This window comes from Molossus molossus, unplaced genomic scaffold (genome assembly GCF_014108415.1).
Source record: "Molossus molossus isolate mMolMol1 unplaced genomic scaffold, mMolMol1.p scaffold_m16_p_2, whole genome shotgun sequence".
Lineage (NCBI taxonomy): Eukaryota > Metazoa > Chordata > Mammalia > Chiroptera > Molossidae > Molossus > Molossus molossus.
Window position 1 is genome coordinate 29,697,260 of NW_023425355.1, and position 14,257 is coordinate 29,711,516.

Below are 14,257 nucleotides of genomic sequence, written 5' to 3' on the forward strand. Positions count from 1 at the left end.
AAACTTGTAGAGACTTACTTTGTGTCCTAACATGTGGTCTATCTTTGAGTATATCCCATATGCACTTGAGAAGAATGTGAATTCTGTAGCTTTGGGGTGTGTTTCTCTGTAGATATCTATTAAATCCATTTGGTCTAGTGCTTCATTTAGAGACTGTGTTTCCTTGTTAACTTTTTGTCTAGAGGATCTATCCAGTGATCTCAGTGGGGTGTCGAAGTCCCCTACTATGATTGTATTGCTGTCGATTTCTCCTTTGAAGTCCTCCAGAAGATTTTTATATATTTTGGTGCTCCTATATATGTATGTTTACCAAGGTTATATCTTCCTGTTGGATAGATCCTTTCAATATTATGTAGTGGCCTTCTTTGTCTGTAGTTATGGTCTTCATGTTGGAGTCTATTTTATCAGATATGAGTATTGCTACCCCAGCTTTTTTTCCCTTTCCATTTGCTTGGAGGAGTTTTTTTCCATCCCTTCACTTTCCAGCTTTATGAGTCTTTTGTTGTGTGGTGTGGGTCTCTTGTAAACAACATATATATGAGTCATGCTTTCTTATCCAATCAGCTACTCTGTGTCTTCTTATGGGAGCATTCAATCCATTTACATTTAAGGTGATTATTGATATGTACTTATTTATTGCCATTTTTGTTTAGTGTGGTTCTATTTATCTTCCTATTTCTTCTAGCAATTACAGCAGTCCTTTTAACATTTCTTGCAGTGCTGGTTTGGTGCTAATGTATTCCCTTAGCCTTTTTTTTTGTCTGGGAAACTCTTTATTTGACTTTCTATTTTGAATGATAGCCTTGTTGGATACAGTAGTCTTGAATTCAGATCCTTGTTTTTCATGACCTTGATTACTTCATGCCATTCCCTTCTGGCCTGTAGTGTTTCTGTTGAGAAGTCAGCTGAGAGCCTTCTGGGGTTTCCTTTGTAGGTGACCTGTTGCTTATCTCTTGCTGCCTTTAGGATTCTCTCATTGTCTTTAATTTTTGGCATTTTAATTACTATGCATGTTGGTGTGTGCCTGTTTGGATTCTTCTTACTTGGGGCTCTCTGTGCTTCTTGAACTTGAATGCCTTCTTCATTTACCAAATTAGGAAAGTTTTCTGTCACTATTTCTTCAAATATATTCTCTAACCCTTGCCGATATTTTTCCTCTTCAGGGAGTCCTATGATGCAAATGTTGTTACGTTTCCAGTTGTCCCACAGTTCTCTTAAGCTGTCTTTCTGTTTTTTAATTGTTTTTTTTTTCTTTCAGTTTTCTGATTGGTTGATTTTTTTCTACCCTCTCTTCTAATTCACTGTTCCAATCCTCAGCTTCTTCTTCTCTGTGGTTTAGACCTTCCATTTTGTTCTTTATTTCTGCTATGTCATTCTTCATTTCTTTTTGGTGTTTTTTCATTTCCACCTGGTTGATTTTCAATGTTTCTATGTCTTTACTCATTGTGTTGATGTTCTTACTCATGCTGTTGAGCTTCCTCAACATCATGGCTCTGAATTCTACCTCTGATAACTTGCTTAACTGCATTTCATTTAGCTCATCTTCGGTAGAGGTCTCTTGTTCTTTCATTTGGGATTTGTTTCTTGTTTCACCGTTTTGTTTATCTTAGTGGGTTCTGGAGCTTGCCCATTTTTTTTTTTTTTTTTTTTTTTTGTGGTGTTGGTGTTCTGCTGTTTTTGTCTCCCTCTATTGGGTTTGGCTGAGCATGGGAGGACCCACATTAAACAGCACTGTCAAGTCTTACTTTCCTGGGTACATTTGCAAGTTGAGGAATTGTGCAGTTATCCTCTAGCCTTCGCCTGGCGGCTATCAGTAGTGGTTACTGGAAGAGACTTAGGTCCTCAGTTGAATGCAAACTCCCTCAGATGTTCAGCATAAGAGAATTTCTGGAGGGTGGGGCAGATGCTGATTGTTAATGAGCCTCAATTTGCATTTCAATGGCCCACCTGCGTGGGGTTGAATCTTCAAGGGAGGGGCCGCTGCCTCTCCCCAGAGCCCTGGGAAGGAGTAAGATGGCCACAGTCCTGCATGGCAGCAACTAAGCAAAAGCTCTGAGTGCCCTCCAAACCCGAGTGTCCCCACACAGTTCCAGTCCAGTCTGCCCTCCCTCTCCTGGAGCCCAAGGTGAGTGGCTGTGGATATTTTAGTGCTCTGTCCCAGCCCTCTGCGCTGTGGAGTGGGACTGGGATTTTAACCCGGAGGACACTATTCACAGCTAAGACCATTGCTGTCTGTGGGCTCCCAGTCCGCCTCTTGCGCCTCCACAATCCTACCAGCATCAATTCAGTGTCCCTAGTTATATTATCCTCTCCAGCTGCTTTTCTGTTGCTTGTTCCTGATGATTTGTCTTTATTTTAGTTGTAATTCTAGTTTGGTCCTGGGAGATAGTCTGTGTAGCTTCCATTCATTTTGCCGCCATGTTCTAATCCTTTCAAACTGTCTGTTCTTAATCCCCATCTTCCTCCAGCTCTCTAAAGCACTTAGTATTTTTTCTTCCCTTGGAATCTAAGAAATCATACTCTTGTGGTTTTCCTCCTAAATATATATCTAACTATTCTGAGAAAACTTTGCTGACTCATTCTCCTCTTTCTAACCTCTAAGTGTTAGAATACATTAGCACTCATTCTTGAATTTATCTCTCTAGGTGATCTCATCTGTCCCACAGATTTAATTCCAGTTGTTCAGTAATGACTTCCACATTTATATCAGTAGTCCCAACCTTTCCCCTCAAACTACTCCTTGACAACCTCCATTTGTATGTCAAGTAGGCTTCTCAAACCTAACATGTCCAAAACAAAATTATTGCTTCCCACCCTCTTCCCACAACCTAATCCTTCCTCATTTTCCTCATCTAAATGGCACAACCATTCAACTAGTTTTTCGAGCCCCAAACTTTGATGTCATTCTTGACAACAAATATATTCTGAATTCAATCACCTGTTGTCAATCTCTACAGATGCCACATTGATTCATGTGTGTCAATTAATGACTGGATGCTCTGGCCAGTTTGGCTCAGCAGTAGAGCGTCAGCCTGCGGTCCAGAGAGACCCGGGTTTGGTTCCCGCTAAGGGCACGTACCTCGGTTGCAGTTTGTCCCCGGCCCTGGTTGGTCGTGCGGGTGGCAGCCACTCGATGTGTCACTTCACATCGATGTCTCTCTCTCTCTCTCTTCCTCTCTCTCCCTCCCTCTCTATCTGAATAAAAAATGGAAAAATGTCCTCGGGTGAGGATAAAAAATAAAAATAAAAAAATAAAATTAATGACTGGAATTACAAGTAACTCGACTGCAGTAGTTTAAACTAAGGATTAGCAAACTATAACCTCTGGGCCAAATCTGGCCTATCAACTATTTTTGTAAATAAGGTTTCACTGGAATACAAAAACAAAAAGAAATAAAGAAAAGAAAAAAATGTGTCATCTTGTGAGAGGATTATTTTCTTAATTATGAAAGAAAACCTAGAAGTTATCAAGGAAAACATATCAAAGGTCCAAAGACAAGAGATAACCTGTGAGAAAATATTTACAATATCATGATAGATAGTAGAAAAATACCTCAATAGCTTTTACAAATGAAAAACAAAAAGACAAACAAAACAGTAAAAAAGGTACATATCATATGACCCCACACCTCTACCGTTTTGTATTACCATAGAGATATATGTACACACATCCACAGGAAAACATAAATGGATATCTATTGAGGCATTGTTTGTAAGAGCCAAAATATTGAAAATAGCCTAAGTTATCCAAAGGGAAAATTTAAATAAACTGTGGTCTATCTATACCAATAAAACTACACAGTAATTAAAAAGAGTTAAATTTTTATATTGCTACATCTCCAGGAATATTATTAAGTAAAGACATTATAGATTTTGAGGAGGGGGGGAACTATTTATTTTTATTTTTATTTTTTTAATTTATTTTTTATTGTTGAAAGTATTACTGATGTCCCCCTTTTCTCCCTGTTGATGCCCCTCTTCCCTCTCCCATCCCCCTCCTGCCTTCCCCAGCCTAGTGTTTGTGTTGACTGGTTGTACATATATGCATATAAGTTCTTTGGTTTATCAAGACATTATAGATTTTTATGTGGTTATTATCACAAATAATATTGTCACAGATAATGAATTACTTAGTTCATCTTAATATCCTGCTTTAACCATACCTCCAATTTCAATCTCCTCCCCATAATGAAACACTTATCAATTTGATGAGTATCCATGTAGAAATTTATATATTTCTATTTTGCATTTTAACTAAATATTATAATATTACATTATACCTTTCAGATGCCCTTTAATTATGAATTATAAACCATTAGACTCTTTGATTATAAAAAAGACTCCTACACAACTCAGTTGAAACATCGTCTATGGTGATTGTGCATATTAACATAGATTTATAATTATTGTTTTATGCATTTGTCTTTTAAGTCATATAGAAAAAAAGAGGAGTCATAAACCAAATATTCAAAACTAGTTACTTTTCTATTTACCCATGTAGCTACCTTGGCCATTGCTGTTGATTTCTTCAAATGATCTTGAGTTACTTATCTATGTCTTTATTTCAGCTTGAGAGTTATAGGACTTTCCAGAGATCAGTAAATACAAATGAGAGTGAATATACTTTCTATAGTTTGAATGCACCTTACATTACTCAAACCATTCCCTTGTTAATTAACTTTCAAATTATTTATATGTTTTGCCCACTTAAAGCAATCCTGCCTGCAATTAATATGCTTGTACACATATTAAATTACTGGTGCTTTTTTTCTGTGGAATAGATTCTGGAAAGTAAGACTGCTTAATCAAAAAGTTCAAAAAGTGTATGTTGTGCCCAGCTGGTGTCAATCAGTAGATTATGCATTGTCCCATGCACTAAAAGGTCAAGGGTTCAATTATTGGTTAGGGTACATGCTTGGGTTGCCAGCTCAATCCACAGGAAGGGGCATGCAGAAGACAGCCAATCAATGTTTCTCTCATCCGCATTTCTATCTCTCCCTTTCCCTTTCTCTCTATCTAAAAATCAATAACAACATATATACTTTTTAAAGGATGTGTTCTCTTACATTTCCCAGCCTCCTTTGTGCACATGTTGGAGCCATCAAATGTAATATAAGACACTTTTAAGGCTTATAAACAATGCTGGGTGATTTCTCCACTCTCCTTTCAGTAACCTTGGAAACCATTTGTGGAACACATGGCTGAGATGAATGCAGGCTAGAAACCTGAATAATCAATGAAGCAGAGCCGTGCAAGAGAGCCAATAACTCTCATTGAACTTTGACATGAAGGAGTAATAAATTGTTTTAAAGCCACTGAGATAGCCTAGTTCATCTTAATATACTGCTTTAACCATACCTCCAATTTCAGTTCTATCCCTTATTGGTTTGATGTACATCCACCTAGAAATTTATATATTTCTGTTTTCATTTTAACTAAATATTATAATATTATGTCTACTGTCATGTTGTTTTTACTTAATAATATTCCCAAAGATACTTCAACATAAGAATCTCATTCTTTTTAATGACTAGTTTCTTTGATACAGGTAGACTACAGTTTATTTGGTCTTTCTCTTGTGATGACTTAAGCTATTTTGAATACTTTGGCTGTTACATACAGTGCCATGACAGATATGCATCTGCTTTCCTGTGCACGTGTATACATCTATCTTTAGTAATACAAAACAGTGGAAGTGTTTGGTCATATGGTATGTACATATTTTACTGCTTTGTTTATTTTCCACATTATATGCCATAAACATATCCATCACCTCCAAAGTCCTGATGAATACTGATGCAAAAATCCTCAACAAAATACTAGCAAACTAAGATAGCAGCATATTAAAGAAAATTTTACATCATGATAAATTAGAAATTATCCACAAAAATGCAAGAAGTGATTCAACATATGAAAATCAATTAACGTAAGAAAAGAAAAAATACATCATTAACTCATTTGATACAGAAAAGGCATTTGACAAACTCCAACACTCTTTCATAATAAAAACCACTCAAAAAAAACTAGGAGTATAAGAGGATTGTCTCAATATAATAAAGGGTATTTATGAAAAACTCAATGATAAATGATACTCAATAGTGAAAGATTGAAAGCTTTTGATGTATGATCAGGAACAAGACAGAAATATCTGCTTTCATCAATATTGTATTAAAATTTCTAACCAGAGAAATTAAGCCAGAAAAAGTAATTAATCAAATCCAGGATTCTGGTCAAGATGGTAGTGTAGGTAAATGCAGTACTCGAATCTTTCCACAATCACATCAAAATTACAACTAAACTGCCCTGGCCGGTTTGACACAGCGGTTAGAGTGTCGGCCCACAGACCAAACGATCCAGGGTTCGGTTCCCACTAAGGGTAATTCGATCCCCAAAGGGGTTGCTATCCACAGGTTGAGAACCGCTGCACTAAGGGCATGTACCTTGGTTGTAGTTTATCCCTGGCCTTAATTGGGGCCATGTGGGTGGCGACCACTTGATGTGTCTCTCTCATATTGATGTTTATCTCTCCCTCTTACTCTCTTCCTCCCACTCTATCTTAAGATAAATACAAAAAAATGTCATCGGGTGAGGATAAAAAAAAAAATTAAAATTAAACTACAGAACATGCCCAGCCGGTGTAGCTCAGTGGTTGAGCATCTACCAATACACCAAGAGATCGCCAGTTTGATTTCTGGTCAGGGCACATGCCCAAGTTACAGGCCAAATCCCCAGTGCGGGGCATGCAGAAGGTGGCCAATTGATGTTCTCGCTCATCGATGTTTCTATCTCTCTCTCTCTCTCTCCTTTCCTCTCTCTCTCTGTAATATCGATAAAGAAAAAAAAAATTAAATAAACTACAGAACAACCACCATTCAAAACCATCTAAAATCTAGCCAAACAGAAGTACAACAACTAAGACTATAAAACAGAAACCACATTGAGACTGGTAGGAGCAGAGATACTCAACTGTCTGGTCTCACACCCACTTGTGGTGGTTAAAAATTGGGAGGTATAGCCCTGTCCAGTGTGGCTCAGTTGGTTGGGTATCATTCTGTGTACTAAGAGGCTGCTTATTCAATTCTGATCAGAGCACATGCCTAGGTTGCAGGCTTGATCCCTGGTAGGGGGCATGCAGGAGGCAGCTGATCAATGTTTTACTTTCACATTAATGTTTCTCTCCCTCTCCATTCTTCTCTCTCTGAAAATCAATTTTAAAATGTTTTTAAAATTTGGGAGGTATATCTCAGCTTCAGAGTTTCCCTCCTTAGAAACAAGAGGTCCCAGCCCCACACTAGGCCCTCCATCCCAGGGGGTGTCTGCAAGAGAAGTCCCCATAACTTCTGACTATAAAAAAAAAATCAGTGGGGATTGTAGCTGAGTGAGACAGAGGGCTTCTAAGAGCTCACACATAGACTTACTTGCATTCACTCCCCCTGAGTTCCAGTGCTGGGGCAGCAGCTCGAAAGGCACTGTGGATATATGGGTAGGAACTGAATTTTCTGGCATCAGGGCAAGAGCTGGGGTCGGGGGGGCAGCTTTTTCTCAGACATAAGTGCTAGCAGAGACCATTGTGCCTTTGCTAAGGCCTCCCCTAACAGAGCCAGCAAGTTGGCACCATATCTAAGTTTTCATTAACCTGACTAACACTCTTCACCCCATCCTGGTGATTCTCTGAGATTCCACCCCACCCAACTTGTGGGCCCACCCAAGCTGCTTCCAGTGGCTTTTCCATTCTAAGGGCCTGTCTTGGCTCATACTTGAGACTTTCCTAAAATTTCTCAAACAAACAGCATCTGTCCCGGGCATGCTCCACACCACTTGCTAAGCAGCCCCAGGCTTGGCAATAGTGGCAGCTAGCCTTGGTTCTCAGCTTGGCCTCTCCTAAGCATCTCCAAAGCAGCACAAGTAGCAGTCATCTGCAGATCACTTTGTAGCTCAAGCCCTGTGACTCCAAGCAGGATACAGGTGACAGTTGACTTTGGCCTGCACCTCCCAGGAGGTCCCAGAGCCACCTCCACAAGTGACACAATCAAGGAGTAGAATGAGTAGGCACCAGAGGCCAGATGAAGTAAGTCCTGCTCCATGGGATGTGCCCTTGCACAGCTGATCCTCCACAGTAGTCACAGCCAGTTCTTACAACCAATTAGCTTTGGGTGGTAAATCCCTCCCATTTACATGCCAATAACAATCAAAGCTCAACTACAACACAAAGGTGTACATAGCCCACATGGTGGGGCCCATCTGGAGTGCCCAGCTCAGGTGATCAGGAAGACTATGCCACTGGACACTACAGAACACCTACTACAAAAGGCCACTCTACCAAGCCCAGCAGACATAGTGGCTCTACTTAATACATAAAAACAAACACAGGGAGGCTGTCAAAATGAAGAGACAAAGAAACATCTCCCAAATGAAAGAACAAAACAAAACTCCAGAAAAAGAACTAAACAAAATGAAGACAGGCAATCTACCAGATGCAGAGTTCAGAACACTGGTTATAAGGATGTTCAATGAACTTAGGTGAAGAGTAGATGAACTCAGTGAAAACTTCAACAAAGAAATAGGAAACATAAATACTGAACTAGAAAACGTAAAAAAAGAACCAGTCACAAATGAAAAATATATTAATTGAAATAAAGAATACATTACAGGAAGTTAACAATAGAGTAGATGGAGCAGAGGATCAGATCAGAAAATTAGAAGACAAGGTATAAGAAAACACCAAATTAGAACAGCAAAAAGAGAAAACAAATCCCCCCCAAAATGAGAATAATATAAGGAGTCTCTGGGAGAATGTCAAGTCTACCAACATTTGCATCATGGGAGTGCCAGAAGGAGAAGAGAAAGCAAAGGATTGAAAATCTATGTGGAAAAAAAAAAATGATAGAAAACTTCCCTAACCTGGTGAAAGAATTAGACATACAAGTCCAGAAAGTGCAGAGTCCCAAACAAGATGAACCCAGAGAGGCCCACACCAAGACAAATCATAATTACAATGCCAAAGGTTACAAACAAAGAGAAAATCTTAAAAGCAACAAGAAAAAAGCAGTTTGTTATCTACAAGGGAGCTCCCATTAGCGTGTCAGCTAATTTCTCAACAGAAAATTTGCAGGCCAGAAAGGAGTGGCAAAAGATATTCAAAGTGATGAAAAGAAAATACCTACAACCAAGATTACTCTATCCTTCAAAGCTATCATTTAGAATCGATGGCCATATAAAGAGTTTCCCAGACAAGAAAAAGCTAAAGGATTTTATCATCACCAAACCTGAATTACAAGAAATGTTAAAGGGTGTTTTTTAAGATGGGAAGGGGGTTGGGAGGATGGGTGAAAAAGGTGAAGGGATTAAGAAGTACAAATTGATAGTTACAGAATAATCATGGGGATTTAAACTACAGCTTAATGAATGTAGTCAATAATATTTTAATAACTATGTCTGATTTCAGATGGGTACTAGATTTATCAGGGTGATAACTTGGTAAGTTGTATAATATCTAATCACTTGAGTTGTACACCTGAATCTAACATAATATTATTGTATGTCAACTGTAATTGAAAAATTAAAAATTATATATTTAAAGACAAAAAAGAAATTAACCAAATTCAAATTACAAAGGAAGAAGTAAAATTATCTTTATTTGCAGATTGCATAATCCTATGTAGAGAAAACTCCAAAAAATATGCAAGAAGCCTTCTAGAGTTAATAAAAAAAAACTTGGCAAAATTGCAGGTTACAAGATCAGCCATTCAAAATTAGCTGTATTTCTATACACTAGCAATGAGCAATCCAAACATAAAATTGAGAAAACAATTAAATGTACTAAAGCATAAAAAATAATAGAATAACCACTGTAATCAAAACAGACTGGTACTGGCACAAGAACAGGCAGATAGATCAATGGAACAGAAGAGAACCTAGAAATTGAACCAAGACAATATGCTCAATTAATATTTGACAAAAGTAGCAAGAGCATACAGTGGAGTCATGACAGTCTCTTCAATAAATGGTGTTGGGAAAATTGGACAGCTACATGCAAAAAAATGAAATTAGACCACCAACTTACACCATACACAAGAAGAAACTCACAATGGATAAAAGACTTAAATGTAACTTCTGAATCCATAAAAATTCTAGAAGAAAATGCAGGCAACAAAATCTCAGACATCATACGCAGTAGAATTTCCACTGGTACAACATCTAAGGCAAGAGAAACAAAGGAAAAAATGAACACATGGGACAACATCAAACTAAAAAACTTCTGCAGAACAAAAGAAACAATCATCAAAATGGAAAGGGAACCCACTATATGGGAGACCATAATTGCCAACGATGCATCAGATAAGGGATTAATTTCCAAATTATATAGAGTACTCATACAACTCAACAAAAGGGAGACAAAGAACCCAATTAAAAAATGGGCAGACGGCCCTGGACAGTTTGGCTCAGCGGTTAGAGCGTTGGCCTGCAGTCCAGAGAGACTCGAGTTTTGTTCCCGCGTAGGGCATGTACCTCGGTTACAGTTTTTCCCCGGCCCTGGTTAAGTTGTGAGGATGGCAGCCACTCAATGTGTTCCTTTCACATTGATGTTTCTCTGTCTTTCTCTCTCTCTCCCTCCCATTCTATCTGAACAAAAAATGGAAAAATGTCCTCGGGTGAGAAGAAAAAAAGAAAAAAGAAAAAAAATGGGCAGATGCCCTGGCCAGTTTGTCTCAGAGGTTGGAGTATTGGCCTGCGGACCAAAGAGTCCCAGGTTTGTTTCCCGCTAGGGGCACACACACACACACACACACAAAAAAAAAAAAAAAAAAATTGGGCAGAGGACCTAAATAGACATCTCACCAAACAAGACACAAATGGCCAAAAGATATATGAAAAAATGCTCAATGTCACATATGAAAAAATGCTAAACGTCACTAGTCATCAGAGAGATGCAAATTAAGACAACTATGAGGTATCACTTCATACCTGTCATAATGGCCACCATCAACAAATCATCAAACAAGTGTTGGCGAGGGTATGGAAAAAAGGGGACTCTAGTACACTGCTGGTGGGAATGCAGACTGGTGCAGCCACTATGGAAGACACTATGGTATTACCTCAAAAAGGTAAAAATTGAACTGCCATTTGACCCAGTGATCCCACTTCTAGGAATACACCCTAAGAAGCCTGAAACACAAATCAGAAAAAATATATGTATCCCTGTGTTCATAGCAGCACTATTTACTATAGTTAAGATCTGGAAACAGCCCAACTACCCATCAGTAGATGAGTGGATAAAAAAGCTGTGGTACATGTACACAATGGAATACTATGCAGCTGTAAGAAAGAAAGATCTCTTATCCTTTTAGACAACATGGAGGGACCCGGAGAGTATTATGCTAAGTGAAACAAGCCAAGCAGAGAAAGACAAATATCACATGGTATCACTTATTTGTGAAGTATAATGAACTAAACAAACTGATGAACAAAATTGACTCAGAGACACAGATGTAGGGTACCGACTGACAAACCTCAGAAGAGAGGGTGTTGGTGGGGAAGAGATAACCACAGAACTTATACGCATGTATGCATAACCAATGGACATAGACAACAAAGCTGGGGATGGTGGGGGGGATGGGGAGGAGTGTGTCAATGGGGGAAAAAGGAGAAACATCTGTAACAAAAACAATGAATAAAACTAATTTAAAAAAATAATACAATACTTAGGAATAAATTTAACCAAGGCAATTCAAGACTTGTACACTGAAAATTACAAAACTGCTGAAAGTAATTAAATAAGACCTAAATAAATGGAAGTTCCTCGTATTCATGGATGGGAAGACTTAATATTGTTAAGATAATGATTCCCAAGCAATCTATAGAGTTAGTACAATTCCTATAAAAATAAGAACAGGTTATTTTCCATAAATTTATATGGAATTAAAAGAAATTCCAAATAGCCAAAAATCTTGGGAACAAAGTAAGAAGACTCATGCTTTCTTGTTTTAAAACCCTACAAATTTATGGTAATCAAAACAGTGTGATACTGTCATAAGGATGGACATACAGATAAGTAGAATGGAACTGAGAGTCCAGAACTAAACCTGTGCATCTATGGTCAATTGCTTTTTGACCAAGGTTGTGAGTCCATTCAATGGGAGAAAGAATAAGCATTTCAAAAAATTAAGTGGAACACCTGGATATCCACATATACAAGAATGAAGTTAGATCTCTATCTTATATTTTAAAAATTAATCACAGGAATGTAAAGTACAGCATAGGGAATATAGTCAATTATATTATAATTATGTATGGTGTCAAGGGGGTAATAAACTTATCAGGGGGATCACTTCATAAGTTATATAAATGTCTAACTGCTATGGTGTACAACTGAAACTAATGTAATATTGAATGTCAAGTATAATTGAAAAATTTATATTTTATAAATAATTTAAAAATTAAATTAGCCCTGGATGGTTTGGCTCAGTGGTTGGAACATCTGCTCATGGACCAAAGAGTCTCAGGTTTGATTCTGGTCAAGGGAACGTACCTCAGTTGTGGTTTGTTGCCAGCCCTGGTTGGGATCGTGTGAGAGGTTTCCAGTTGATGTGTCTCTCTCACATCAATGTCTCTCTCTCTCTCTCTCTCTCTCTCTCTCTCTCTCTATCTATCTATCTATCTGAAGATAAATGGGAAAATATTCTTGGGTGAGGATTAAAATAAATGAATGAATAAATAAATAAAAATTAAATTCAATTAAAACCTTGGAAAAACAAAAATAAACTGAAAATGGATTAAAGACCTAAATATAGGAGCTAAATCCATAAAACTTTTGGAAGAAAACATAGGAGTAAATCTTCATGACCTGTGTTAAGCAATGAATTCTTGAAAATAACACCAAAATCATGAGCAAAATGGAAATAAAATAAAAATAAATTGTACTTCATTAAAATTAAAAACTCTTATGCATAAGGAAAACACTATAAAGTGAAAAGACAACTTAGTGAAGGGGGAAATATTTAAAAATCATATATCTGATAAGGGTCTACTATTTAAAATGAAGTACTCGTACAACTCAAGAACAAAACAACAAACAACCCAATTAAAACATTGGCAAAGACTCTTTCTGCAAAAAATATATGTAACTGGCCAAAAGTAATATAAAAATATGTTCAACATCATTAGTCATTAGAAAAATGCAGATTAAAACCACAATGAGCCCTGGCCAGTTTGGCTCAGTGGTTAGAGCGTCGGCCTGCGGTCCGGAGAGACCCGGGTTCAGTTCCCGCTAAGGGCACGTACTTCGGTTGCAGTTTGTCCCCGGCCCTGGTTGGTCGTGCGGGTGACAGCCACTCGATGTGTCCCTTCACATCGATGTTTCTCTCTCTCTCTCCCTTCCTCTCTCTCCCTCCCACTCTATCTGTACAAAAAATGGAGAAATATCCTCTGGTGAGGATAAAAAAAAAAAAAAATACCCACAATGAGATACTATTTTGTCTTCTTAAACCTAGCTCAGTGCTAGAAATTTAGTGCTTTCCATTTGTGTGTGTGTGTGTGTGTGTGTGTTTACATTTACAACCATAGACTTATACCTATGTTGTAGATATTACTCTAATTTTACAGATTAAAAAAATGAAGTTCAAAGATTTTGTGTAACTCCTTTTAATGCTTGAGTGTGTCAAGCCTGGGATTCTAGCCCCTGCTCTACTTGTTCCATGTGTCCTTCCTATGAATTTATGAGACCTTTTTATCAGCATTTACACATTCATATTTTGATCATCATACAATGGCTTACATATGTGAAGATTCATCCTGATGAGGATGAATATGGAGATGAAATCCTGTCATTCAGCCCGGCCGGTGTGGCTCAGTGGTTGAGCATTGACCCCTGCACCAAGAGGTTGCCAGTTCGATTCCCGGACAGAGCACATGCCCAGGTTGTGGGCCCGATCCTCAGTGGGGGGCATGCAGGAGGCGGCCAATCAATGTTCTCTATCATCGATGTTTCTCTCTCTCTCCCTTTCTCTCTAAAATCAATAAAGAAAAAATTTAAAAACTAAAAGAAATCCTGTTGTTCATGCTTAGAAGTCTGGGTCTGCGAATAGCATGGGTCCAAGTCAGCATGGTATAGAGTAATATAATTTTTTAAAAATTATCTACCTTTTCTTTGCTGAAATTAAAAGGCTAGCTTTACCATATTCTAAAAGACAAATTGTTCCTAAATCTGTGTCAGCCTTCAAATGCTATTCTGTTGCTATTTTATTTACTCTTAGGCAGT